This window comes from Lepidochelys kempii, chromosome 10 (genome assembly GCF_965140265.1).
Source record: "Lepidochelys kempii isolate rLepKem1 chromosome 10, rLepKem1.hap2, whole genome shotgun sequence".
In the NCBI taxonomy this organism is placed as follows: domain Eukaryota; kingdom Metazoa; phylum Chordata; order Testudines; family Cheloniidae; genus Lepidochelys; species Lepidochelys kempii.
Window position 1 is genome coordinate 28,136,445 of NC_133265.1, and position 13,925 is coordinate 28,150,369.

At 38.5% G+C, this 13,925-nt stretch overlaps 1 protein-coding gene across 24 annotated transcripts in view; it reads right to left on the reverse strand.

Moving 5' to 3' along the window:
- The window catches only part of RBFOX1 (RNA binding fox-1 homolog 1), a 2,436,731-nt gene that overhangs the window by 747,003 nt on the left and 1,675,803 nt on the right, over positions 1–13,925 (reverse strand). The window contains exon 1 of one of the 24 annotated variants that reach the window (XM_073362522.1): positions 9,173–9,320. The exons of the other annotated variants lie outside the window; for them this stretch is intronic. The gene's annotated coding sequence lies outside the window, so the exon portion shown is untranslated. Of the gene's footprint in view, positions 1–9,172; positions 9,321–13,925 lie in introns of those variants that run through there. 24 annotated transcript variants of the gene reach the window in all.

Sequence of the window (13,925 nt, forward strand, 5' to 3'; positions counted from 1 at the left end):
AAAAAAAAAAAAAACTTTAAAAATGGAAATTTGTTTATGTAGGATGGCAGTTTTAGTAAATCTCTGATGGGAATTTATCTTTTTTCCTAGAACTATACAACTAAAATACTTTAGAAATATGCATAATGTTGTTTTTATAATAATGTATATTGTGTACATACAAATGAGATTTTCAAAATCACACCTAGAAGTTTGGAAATCCAGTTCCCTTAAATGAGAATTTGGTATCCTAATCCATTAGATGGTTTTCAAAATCTCAAGATATATAAGTGTTTTCCTTCAACTGCCCCCAGTTATTATAACAGGAAAATAAAATATTTAAAAAATAGGAAAACTGTAAAAAAGGAATGTAAATTAGCATAACGAACTGCATGGTATTCCCTACTGTGCTAACAGCAATACTTCACAATTTTCATTTTCAGAATGCTTTACAACCATTGCACAATCATGCAGGATGATATCAGGAAACTCTCATAAAAGCCAAAAGGAAAATCCTCTCAGAACCAGTGGCAGGCCACAGGCTGCAGTACGTTGCCTCTGCAGCCACATCTCAAGTCTAAGGGATGACTTAATGGCTGATACTTCTACAGGTTGCCATAAGTACCCTACCTAATTAGAATTATTCCTTTTTTAACTTAATGTTAAGATATGTCTAACATGTCAAGGCTGAATCCCCACTCTGTCACTCCAAGTGCAGATGGTGGGGGCCCGCAAGGTTACAGCTTCTCTGACCTTCGCTTGGTAAACGCTGCAACCACCCAAATGCAAAAAAACCCCTTTGAACCCAAGTAGGAACACTTGGGAACTCATCCCTATAGGGTACTGTCAAGCCCTTTCACACACACACCCCGCCCCCCAGGGAAGAGCTTAGAAAGAAAACAAAGGAAATTAGCTGTGGCTACCAGCTAATCAAACAATATGCACAAATCTCTTAGAACACCAAAAATCCAATCCTGTTCTTAAAAAAGGTTAAAAAAAACCAGAAAGCAAACACATTTGGAACTTAGGCTTTTTGCTAGATCTTAAAAAAAACAATTACAAAAATTACGCATCAAGATAGCTCTCTTGAGGTTCAGCTTAAAAGGTTACAAGCAAAACAAAAACATCTGGGTTTAGCCCAGAGGAGACCCACAAGCCAAAATAAAAAAAAATAAACCTGTTTGCATCTAGCAAAACATTTCTAATTTACTTACATATTGGGGGGGGGGGTTCCAAATAAGTAATTCTAGGTATGATCTGATGAATTTTCATACCTGGTTCAAGCCTTACACAGCATTTCTGCTTATATCATTGCTGCTCCGTGTCCCTCCAGCCCAGAGAACAACAGACAAAGGGAAAGTTTCTTTCCCAATTTTAAAAAGTTCTACCTTCCCATTGGCTCTTTTGATCAGGTGCCCACTCCTTTTCTTTTACCCGTGGGCTTGTTAACCCTTTACAGGCAAAGCAAGCAGAGAACAAACACCAAGAGGGATTTTACAGCTAACTGGCTGGCTGGGTGTCCATAAGGGAGCTACCCCCCCTTCAGTTATCACACAACGTTAAAATGAAGTTTTTCTGTCTCTCTCTCTCTCTCTCTCTCTCTCTCTCTCACACACACACAGAGTATAAATGTACCTGTTATTGACTAATGTCCTCAGATAGAACTAGGACACACATTTTATTCTTTTATTTAGACTTCTAACCAAAAAGAGGGGGAAACACCTATTCAGATATTGATCAAAGAGAATATAAGCCCTTTAAAATAGAAACGGACAAAAAAAAAAACCCCACACCACAGCAAAACAACCCCCCAAATAAATATAGGCAACATGAAACTAAAACCAAAGTAATATATCATGTATCATCAGGAGAGTGTCATAGCTCTTTAAAATAAAAAAGGAAGAAAAGTAATCAATTTGGAGTCTTTATTAAAATATATGGCAACACTACCTTGCATTTGGTAACTCCTTTTTATGTACTTTTTTTAATAGATGTACACTTAAAATGAAATGTTTTTAGGTGTTAGCAAGATGCCCTGTTTAGCTTGGTTGCCTGCATTGCACATATCCAAGGAACTATATGTAATGATAGAGATAATAGTGCTGCCAGGAAAAATATTATTTCCATCAACACTTAAGAAGATGAGAACAACTAGTAAGAAGAGCATTGTCTAACCAGACACAGATATGAAGCTGTTACCTACTGTACTTTAAGCAACTTGTTCAGAAATGCATTCAATCACTGCAGAATTTCAGGAAGATTAATGTTACAGGAACCAGGTTTAAATTCAGCATTTGCCAGTGACTCAAAGTCACTCCCAGTGTGTAGCAGGAAGCAGCATCAATATGCAAATGAGGAAAATGACCATCTCTGTTTGCCATGGTTCTATACACCTTAGGAAGTAAGCCTGCTGCAACAAATTCACAGCCAGTAATATGGGTATTAATGGTACCTCCAGCAGTGCTGTCAGTGAAAGGACAGTAATAGTACTGTAGGCAGACTGGTTCAACTTTTCTCTTCAGAGGCAGCAACTTGCTGAAACTGGAGATTGGAGACAGATAGCTTTTTCATGGAATATTGCCTTTCATGTTCAGATGAATAAAAGTAGAGATTATATATATTACATCAAAGATTGCATTAAAATTTTTGTATCATATAGGAGTTCCCTTTGCAAATCAAGAAACCACATCCGAGTCTGTATCATCTTCTTTAAAAATGTACTGGAAAAATTACAATTTTTAATAATTACATATTTTAACAGAGATAAATCACCAATAGGCACATTGATTTCAAGATCCTAAAGTGTCACGCATCTTTAAGAAACATAGGACTGCCATGCCAGTTCAGGCTACTGGCCCATTAAGTCTGATATCCTACCTTGGGAGTGGTCAGTGCCTAAAGGAAGGCAAAAAGAAAGAAAAAAAAAAGAAATCTGTAATGTGGTTGTCTAATTGTACAATGTTGTACAAGGTGGGAAGAGGGAACTCTTTTGGACACCTGGTCTTCTAACTCCCTGAAGCATAAGACTCAATTAGGTCTAACTTAGCTAGGGTCTGAAAAAAGAACAGTTAACATATTCTTTGGGAAAGTATGCCTCCAAGCCTTCTTGTTCTGAGCTATTGAAGGAATTCAGTTTTAGTGGAAAACACCATCATGGAGTAAACAGTCTGCACACTTTAAAAAATCCTAACTTTTCATTGGAGTGAGAAGTGGAAATGGCATATAGAAGATATCACTCTGTTTTCACTGAAACTGGGAAAGACCATGCTGCCCTTGCCACAGAATAGGTCAGTATGGACTATAATCTCAGCCTGTGCATAAAAAAAAGAAAAAAAATCTTTAACGCTTTAAAGCTGACCTGAAGTGGAAGTCCCTAAAGTAAAAAGTGATGAGTTCATGCTCACCTACCAATGTCTCAATTCAAAAGGCACTGCATTTCAAATGCATTGTAATAATGTAACTCTCATCATATTTCCCCCCTTTGGATTGTTTCAGATAGCAGTTACTTAAAAAAATGGGGAATTTTCCTGACCCATGTCATTCTATTTCTAATCTATCTAGGCATCTGTGCTTATAATTCATACCGCTGCAGTTCCAGCTTCATGCCTTTGTGGAAGTCCCCCACAGCTTTTACTTTTCAGAGACGAAGTCAAGAAAACCTCCAATTCTGTCTTAACATCTTTAGTTTGTTCCTCTTCTTTGTTCCAACAGCTCCTTGATATGTCAAGGGATGCCCAAGATCACTGTAACAATGCAGGACTCATCCCTGCAGTGCTTCCTGCTGGCTCTCTGGGAATTAGCTCGTTTTCCAGCTCCGGAGCGCCCTCTGCACACCGGTGTTGATGCCACCACTGGCCCCCGTGTCCCTTCCGGACCCTAGTGCCCCTTTGTCTGGGGGTTCTGTCCCAGCAGTATCCCCTCAGTCTCTGGGTCTCCCCTCCCCAGGGAACCCCAACCCCCTAATCCCACCTTGCCTTAGTGCCTACTGCCAGTCATCATTTCGCCACCGCTCACTGGGGCCAACTGTAGCCTGTAATGGCCACTCATCATTGGCAAGGGGGAGTAGGACCTGCTGCCTCTGCTTAGCCCTGGTCTGCCCCTTTGCAGCCCCAGCACCTGTTTTAGGCCCCGCAAAACGCCCTGCAGCCTGGGAGGTTGTCAGGCTGGAGCTCCCCAACCCCTCTTGCCTTTCCCCAGCTCTGCCTTACCTCAGATCCCTGCTCAGCTCCCAGGCAACCAGGTCCTTCCCTCTCAAAAACTAGAGAGAGTGACTTAGCTCCTGCCTAGCAGCCCTTTTATAGGGCTAGCTGAGGCCTGATTGAGGCGTGGTCCCACCTGTGGCTACTTCCCCCTATCAGCCTATTCTTACTGGTTCCCTGCCACAGCCTGCTCTCAGAGCTGTTTTAAACTCTTCCGGGCAGGAGCGGGGTGACTGCCCCGCTACAATCACCTTTCCCATTCTTCCTGAAACTGTTCTCAGAGCTCTCCTCTTTCCAACCCTTAGACCACTCATCTAAGGAGGAAAGCAGAAGCCTTCCTCCCAGCAACAAGCAACAATGAAACTCAGTGCCAATGAAACAGCAGTCTCTCTGTGAGGTCCCAAATTCTTGAAGTTGATGGGAGTTTTGACATTGACTTCAGGGAGGACAGAATTTCACTCCTATAACGTCAAAACTCCAGTCAACTTCAGTGGAGCCAGGATTTCACCCAATAGGTCTCAGATGAATTTTGTGCCCGACAATGTACTATAACAGCAGTTAGGGCTGATCAAAGAGTTTAAGAGAATTGCTGATTCTTCCAACATAATCCAAGATATGTAAGGATGACCAGGGAGGCCTACTGGGCCATACGGAGGCTGATTCAGTCATACTGAATGTTCTTAAACTAACTGTTTCAAACTTTAAACAAGGCTTAGATTTAGTTTAAGGGAGAGGTGAAGACTCCAGGCAGTCCTCATTTTAATTGAACCCATTTACCCAGTCCTACTTGTAAGTGAGTTTCCTTGTAGTTTATATAATGTTTTTAAGTGTTAAAATAAAGTTCTCTTAACTCTGCTGAACTCAATCAGAAGCACAGAAATCCCTCACCACTCCCATTCAACATAAATACCGCGGATAAGTTTAAGAAAAAACAACAAAATTGTTGCATGTTTATATGAAACAAGCCTATGAGCCTTCTGAAGTTCACTTATCACTGCTTACATTGTTCTCCTCAGGAGACAGACAGATAGCCCCTATGTGATGCCTTAAGAGTAGGGGATGGGAGTTGGAATTGAATGAAGAGATAATTGATCATATTCATATTAGCCCATCCTGAGTTTCTTGCATCACAAAAGTAGGCTGAATATTGGTGTAAGAAGAAATTTCCCACATTCTTGACCACTATCAAAAATAGACTTCCCTGCATTAATCACTTTCTTCCCTATTTTATGTTTCCATGTTCCTTTGCTATTTACCACTCATCAGAAAGTTGTGTAATATTCATTTCTGAGTACATGACACACCTTTAGTATTCAAAAATATAGTCTCAAGCCTCCGTTTTAACTCCCAGAGGTTCCATTCCAAGGTCTATTTTGGCAAGGACCCTGGCAGAGGCTCCCACTGGGGAAAAAGGCTGTTAGTAGAGGCTGTTGCAGCAGAAAGCTAGCTGACATCTGTCCTACAAACAGAAGCAAGCACAGAGCAGAGCAATGTGGGCAGAGAAAAGGTGGATATATTGATTCCCTAGAGCCCCAGATAATCTTAAAGATGCCCTTCTCAAGTGTTAACTCCATGAATTTGAGCAGGATCTCCACCTGTGCTCCCTGGGGATCAATACTATCAGGACACACAGCTGGTGCAGGGAAATTTGTATTACATCGCCCTGTGCCAGGTGAGGTGAAAATCTAAATAGGAATCTTTAATCCAACAGAATTACTGTTTCTTAATCTCAGCAGATTTATATTGAGATACAATGGAGAAAAACTGAACCAAATGAACAATAATCAAGAAAGGACAATGGCAGGTATTTCCCCATACAGAGATACTACTGACTATTTAGTCATCAGTATGACTCCTTTGTTTCCCAAGAACATGAGGTCTAAACGGACATTCTACTGAAAGCCACAGTACAGAGCAATCTTGTTTCTTGATATACTGTATAAGGTTTTCATATGCATTATCCCAAGGACAGTCACTTTAGAGTGCTATTGTAAGGAAATGGCAGAGGGGGATGGGGGCGTGTGCAAAATATACGTGTTGTTCTAATCAAGGAGTGCAGTGTGGGAGATGGCATTATTAGATTTTTTTATATTTTCTTTCAGGGTAAGAAAGAGACTTAATTTAACCACAGTAGATACTCAAGCTATTACCTGATCAAAATAAATCTCTTTGTGAAAATAAACTAACTAGTGAGAAAGGCTTTACACATTACACCAGGGATGTGTAACACAAATAGAAAGTGTACAGTGACAATATTGTTTCAGAAGGAAGAGAATTAGAAGTGAAATTTGAAAATAACCATTGTCTGAAACAGAAAAGGAAACATAATGAAGTAACAGCAGTACACAAAATGAATTTGATTTCCTCAACAATGACACTGGCAAATGATACATTGACTCCCATTTATAATTTAGACTTCCTATAGCCATAGAAGGAGCTGTCTAAAACTATTACAAATGCGGTTGTCTGCCTCTTACTGCATGTTGCATGACTCAACTTTGTGCAGGATTTTGCAATAAAGTAGAGTGCAGAACAGATGTGGCCAATGTTCTATGATTTTAACATGCTTATTTTCATAGATTAAAAAGAGAATGTGTGTCTAGTACTTGTGAAAAGTGCCAGATGGACATCCCTGGTGTATCCGTATATCACATTTAGGCTGGCTATCAACAGACAAGCTTCTGCACAGTCGGATAAGCAGCTCTCAGAATGAGGGAGTAGGTCAGACTCGATGCCCATTCAAACCTACCAACACTGACAGCAAAGATACTGATTTGTATCTAATTTGGTGGTAGTGATTGTGATCTCTACATTTTCCAGCTGGGAACCATATTAAAACCACTAAACTAATATCACATATGCTATAGAATAGCCATCAGATGGTAACGTCTTTTGGAGACTACCAATCTTGGCTGGGCTAGACCACAACACACCAAAGTGAAGACTTCTAATTCCCATTAAAAGGTTCCAAGCCAGCCAGTCTTCAAAACCCTCCCCCAAAATGCCTCCACTCCATTGTCCCCAACTGATATTTCTGAAGAAAGTTGAGAACAGACATGGAAATTATTATTAAATTTTAGAATATTTGCATATTGAAACATCACTGAGAATAATTACAGTAACTTTTCAAAGCATCATTTGACATAAATGTTACAGAGCAATGGTTTTCCAAACACTGGCTCATGAAGGACTTCCGGGTGGCCCATAGAGAGCTAGCTGTTCATATGGTGTTGGAAAAGACACATACAGGCATATAGAGGCTGCAATCAAATTAGAAGTCCATCTGGAATTTTCTGAAAGCCAACTGTACTAGAGTAAACAAACTGGGGAAAGAACCAGCTAAAGCTATTCTCATACCCTTCCTGATTTATTTTATTTATCAGTACTTATCTATGGTATCTTTACATTTCTCTCTCTATATAAATATGTATATACACACCCACCCACACAAATAAAACCATGCAGTACAGAAGGATCTATATCGATCCTCTTTTATTGCATGACTATACACTTTTATTTGGATGCATTGTTCCCAAGCACAAACTGTTCTGGAATTTTTAAATCATATTATACAATTTATATACAAAACAAATAATAAAAATCATTAAGTTTAGAAAACAGTTTTATTTGGGAAGACAACTGTACAGAAAAGCTTAAAGTACCTTAGGAAGCTATTTCTAACTCTAAAAAAAGAGTCTGGTTGCTTCATATGATTTCTGCTTTTCCTCCATCCTAAAATTTCCCATGCACTGCACATATCGTATTCTGTAGTTGAGACAGTGCAGAATTTTCTCAACCAAGATACAAGCCCTTTAAAAGAAGATTTCTTAATTTATTTGGTTTGTATAAGGCATCTATCAATATGCTCTACAGTAGGTAGATGCACAATTCATAATAAAAATACATTTTACAAATACATCTAAGATGACACAATTTCAGGTGAAAACTCCCCAACCTGCAAAAATTAAGATCCTCCTTATTCAACTCCACCTTATTAAAGGTCTGGGTAAATGGATAAGTGCTGGAATGTACTTTGAAGGACAAAAAATTCAGGCTCAAAAGGGAAAACAAATTTTAGAGGGGGGGGGGGGGAGGGGTCTTCTGATGAGAAACTGTGGCAGCCAGCCATATCATATGTAAATCTAGGGACTGTTAACTCACTTGTCTCCAGTGATTTCAGATAATGCTGTATAACACAGAAAAAAAGAAAGTTTCTGAAACACATGGCACTCAATCCATGGAACACTTTTATGTAGGTTAAAAGCAGCAACTTGAATTGCACCTGGAATTGTACTAAAAGTAAGTGCAGTTTCTGAATCACTGATGTAATATGCTCCATAAAAGAAACTCCACAAAGAAGGTGTACAGCCATATTCTGCACAAAGTATGTAAGCACATAGCAATATGTTACCTCCAATACCACCACGTCACATCTGACTTACAACTATTAAGGACAGACACAAAATTTTATGCAAAATTACCACATCTCACTGTACAGGCCAGAGAGCCACTGTGCACCAACATGGGCCAAATTCATCCATGGTATAATTTCACCAAAGTATGAGTTAAAAATAAGATGCAGTCAACTGAATTGTAGTTAGGATGGCACAGTATGGGCAAGTCATAATTTTAAAAGGACATGACTATGTCTGATATTGAAGGAAATAAACTTTTTAGTACTGAGTTTGCTTAACTAGTACTAAAAAGTTTTTCCTTAACCATGGTGAAGTTATGTCATCACATGTCATTTTTAGATTATGCAAAGAGGAAAGGTATGCTGCTCATGAAGTTTCATTCTTGGATAGCTAGGGATAAAAGTAATGCATGAGCCCCAGGCAGGTGTATTAATATCCCCACCTACCCAGAAATTAAATGTATGATAAGGGAACTCATTCTTCATCAATGTTTCAACATAGCTTTTCATCTGTTGCACACTTTGCACTTGAAACAGGTCATGACTGGTAAAAACAAGATCAGTAATATAATTGACCTACTGCCCGGAGGACAGAAACAGGTAGACGGTGTTTCACAGATGCAGGTCACTTTTACAAGCAGTAGGTAGAATCATTCATTCATTTGCCTTTCTTAGACAGTTCTGGTCAAGTTATCTGTGGGTTCCATGTCGTCCTAACAGTCTCACCACTGCACAATACAAAGTGATAACATTGTAATGAAAATCAAAGCATTAAAGCAAGCCTTTTTCAAGATTAAAAAAAGTCTCTGTAGTCAGCAAGTAGCATCCTCAGCAATGAAATAATCCATCATTGACTTGAAATCTCATTCCAAAAATGCTCTCTAACTACAAACCCTGCAGTAAGAAATTCCATATTCAAGAAGCCAATAACTGAATCACGTTTTGCCAAACTGTCATAATCTTGGGAACATTATACAGCAGAGTATTTTGTGATTTCAATCTATATGCACTTTTTTAAGAGTCTGTGAAAAAGCAGATTCATGTAATTTGGAAAAAGACTTTAAGCTGCCTTATAGACAAACACAAGTGTTTTAATCAAAGTGTCCCTTGAGATCCAGCTCTCTGTTAAGTAGAGAGCACAGTGAGCTGTAGATGGTCTTTCGGCACAAGCTCCACATTACATTTGGTTTTTAAGTTTTGACAAAGTCTTTGAATAAACAGGGGAAGCTTAATTGGCTTATACCCTACCAGTGGTAAAAATGTAACCATTGATTTCTCAAAATGGCAAGCAATGATTGCTTCCTTATGCTTAATCCTGAACTGTTGAATCCAGGAAGTTCAATATGATTTGAAAAGCTCAGTTCAATGTCCATCCATAATTCATTACACTTAATACCATCCATCCGTTCAATAAGAATACTGTCTAAGGAACATTAGAAATATACTTAGTTTCTTTTTTTATTACATTTTAGCAATACATAATTTTTAAATTGGATTTCAGCCGTCTTATTAATTAAGAAACCACCAGCACAAAGAAAATCACAATATACATATAAGTGCCTCTTTGAGCTTATAGTACTGCTCTCTTAATATATAAATCATGAACAACCTTTTGACTCAAAATGGGCCATTGTAAAACACCTACCCTTTTGTTGTTGTATTAGAAAACAGACCCTTCATTTCATTCTGCTGGGATCTATTTTCAAGGTAGTTACCAAACCAACCAAGTGGCTTTTGCACTCAACCTGTGTCATCAAGACATGGTAACAATAATGTATGGTCAACTGTACCAAAACCTTTGTTGGATCAATAAATAGAGCTCTATAGATATGACCCTTATCTAAAGCTGTCACATTGCCATCTACAACCTTTATAGCAACAGTCATTGTGCTCAACTTAAACGCAGAACTAGAAGTATACGAGAAATAATATAAATCCAACTCAAAAGAAAAAGGTCCTAGGCATGAAGTTCGTATTTCAAATACTCCCAAATTCACCACGATTCAGATTCATGTATACAGCTCAGGATAATCTCGATAGTTTAAACACAAAAGTGCTTTGCCACAAAATAGAAAATTGGACACCTAAACAAAGAAGCAAATACATTACAAGCCTTGGATTTTTTTTTACCACATATTGTTAATCAAAATGCTTAAGTCCGATTATGTTCCCCAGAGATTTGAACTCTGCTCTGCTGGCATAATTTTACTGCACATGATTTTACTGTGTAATAAAGCCTCTGTATGCATAGCCAAGCAGATCAGTTTATTTGTTGTCCCCTTTCAGTCACAGAGACGCTAAGCATCAGCCCCTTCTCCAAGCTCCACAAAGACTGCTGCCAAGGATATTTGTGCTGTGCCACATTATTATACAGAGTATGGGCATTGCAACCTCCTTCTCTTAGCCTGTAACTTATGGGCACAAATAACTGCGGGCACAATTTTGTACCTAAAGTTATTTGTAGGTATGCATGCTGTTACTTAAATGTCTATGTTCCTAATTTCTTAAATGAGCACCAGTTTTAGAAGTTAGTCAGTTCCAGCAAACTAGTGCCAAAAAATAAGCAAATATGCAGTATTCAGATACTACCAAAAAGCATAATACAAAACGCTGGAGGAAATGTATCAACTGAGTATGGAAGTTCTAAATCTTTTAAACAAGACCATATATTAATTTCTAATAGTATTAATGTATCTGATCTTCTGTGAGTTTTGTTTGATATGGCTTAGCCACAACATCTCTCTTTCAAGAAACATATCTTTAAGGTTTGTGAAAACTAAGGATTTCCCACACCTCTGATTGATATTCAAAACAATTCAAACTTGATTGATATTCATGAAACTATGTGGGGAGTATATGAGATTTCTTCTACAGCAGTCAAATACAAAAATTATCAGATAATCGTGGAAATACCATTCAGAAGAGCTGGTTCATAAAATAATTTATAGCAAAGTTTAGATATTATGTATGAGCTGTTTTTTGGAAGCTACCCTGGTACTGTAAATCACACTTAGGTTTACTGGCTAAAATTCTTACAGATAGGTATTTATGAAGACAGTTTGTAAGAATGTCTTAAATAATAACACTAACTGTGTTTGTCATCAGAATCACAGAGTGATTTAACATGATCAGCCTCATATTAAGGGATATCCACAGTATATGCAAATCAACCATAACAATTAATTCAGATTTCCCGAGGAACAGAGGCAAGCCATCAAATAGCATAGCTTTTGTCAAAACAGAAGGGGGTCTACCACAACCTTAAATACACATTTCCACAAGTTAGCAAAGCAAATTTGTAAGCTAACCAGTTCATACTGCTTTGATACGGAGCCTGAAATGAATCTTTAATACAAATTGCAATGTCCCCACCTCCACAGTAATGACCTGCTTGATGTATATTGTATCTATCTATATTAATTGGATCATTAAGAATACTTTATTTGAAGCCTGTTCTCTTATATATGAATATCAGGAAATATATTTAAAATCTCTTTTCCCCCCTTCAGCAAATCCCTTTTAGAACAAGGGGCTTTACATTTGACCATTAAGAGCTATAATCATACCTAGAACTGAACATTTGTTTGCTGTTTTCAAACCTCAATTCATACCATGTGACAGAGACCTAAAAGATTGTATGCTCATCTGGGAATAGGCTCAAGAAGAAGTACAAATACTATAACTATTTGATTATGTGACAACCTAGTATTTTCTGTATTTTACACGTCATTGAACTCAGAGTTATAACTTGGCTTATTGAGACACAGACCTCATTGGAATGGGTGAAACGGTGTTTTGCTTCACCAGAAATCCCTGGGAGTATTTTTTGTTTGACTCAGTCAGAGTTCTTATGTAGGGTGCCAAGGAAGTGTAGCTATAACAGCCTTTAGTGGGACAGAGCATGTTTGGGCCTTCCCCTTTTGAAGAGCCTAGCATCAACATGGCCACTAGAATCACCTGGACTTTGCACTGCCTCTCTGCCAGAATCAGACCCCGACACTTGTATTTGTTATGAGAAGTTAACTTACTTTGGATTTCATTTTTGTCATTGACAGTACATTTTCCAGTCAGAAAACACAAAGGAGCCAAAGAAAAAATAATAAGCAATAACATAATGAAGCAACAACCTTAATTAAGTCTGTTACCTCTAGATTTTAGAAATTGGAAACAAAATTATACAACTTGCAATGGCAATGCAATTTCTTAAAACCCTCTGGGAACGGTAAACAGGCAACAAGTAACAGTGATATTTACAAATTTGCAGGCCAAATCCTTCGTGAATCCAAACAGGGTGATCAGGTTTGCCAAGTGCAACAAAGTGAGGATCAACCCAGCTATAGGCTTGTCTACAAAGGGGAACTGACTGGAATAACTGTAATAGAATAATTATTCAGCTGTTGCTATTCTAGTCAAACCCCCCTTGTCGATAAGCCCTAAGTTAGTCACATGTTGAGGTTGTGGCCTGAACCAGCCCTATTTACGTAAGAACATAAGAAAGGCCATACTCGGTCAGACCAATCGTCCACCTATCCCAGTATCCTGTCTTCCAACAGTGGCTGGTGCCAGCTGTTTTAGAGGGAATGATCAGAACAGAGCAATTATGGAGTGATCATTGTCCAGACCCAGCTTCGGGCAGTCAGAGATTTAGGGACTCTTGAATATGGGGCTGCCTCCCTGACCATCTTGGCTAATAGCCACTGATGGACCTGTCGTCCATGAACTTACCTAATTCTTTCTGGAACCCAGTTATACTTTTGGCCTTCACAACATCCCCAGGCAATGAGTTCCAACAGTGGACTGTGTGTTTTGTGAAGAAGTGCTTCCTTCTGTTTGTTTTAAACGTGTTTCCTATTAATTTCATTGGGTGACCCCTGGTTATTGTGTTATGTGAAGGGATAACTAACACTCCCTTATTCATTTTCTCCACACCATTCATGATTTTACAGACCTCTATTAGATCCCCCTTTAGACAACTATTTTCCAAAGTGAATAGTCCCAGGTCTTTTTAATCTCTCCTCATAAGGAAGCTGTTCTATATCCCTAATCATTTTGTGTTGCCCCTCACTCTACAATTTTCCAATTCTAATATATCTTTCTTGAGATGGGGTGATCAGAACTGCAGGCAGTATTCAAGGTGAGGACGTACCAGGGATTTATATAGTGGCATTATGATATTTTCTGTCTTATTATCTATCCCTTTTCCTAACGGATCCTACCGTTGTCAGCTTTTTTGACTGCCGCTGCACATTGAGCAGATGTTTTCAGAGAACTAACCACCAAGATTCAAAGATCTCTTAATTTAGACATCATTTTTTATGTATAGTTGCAATTAT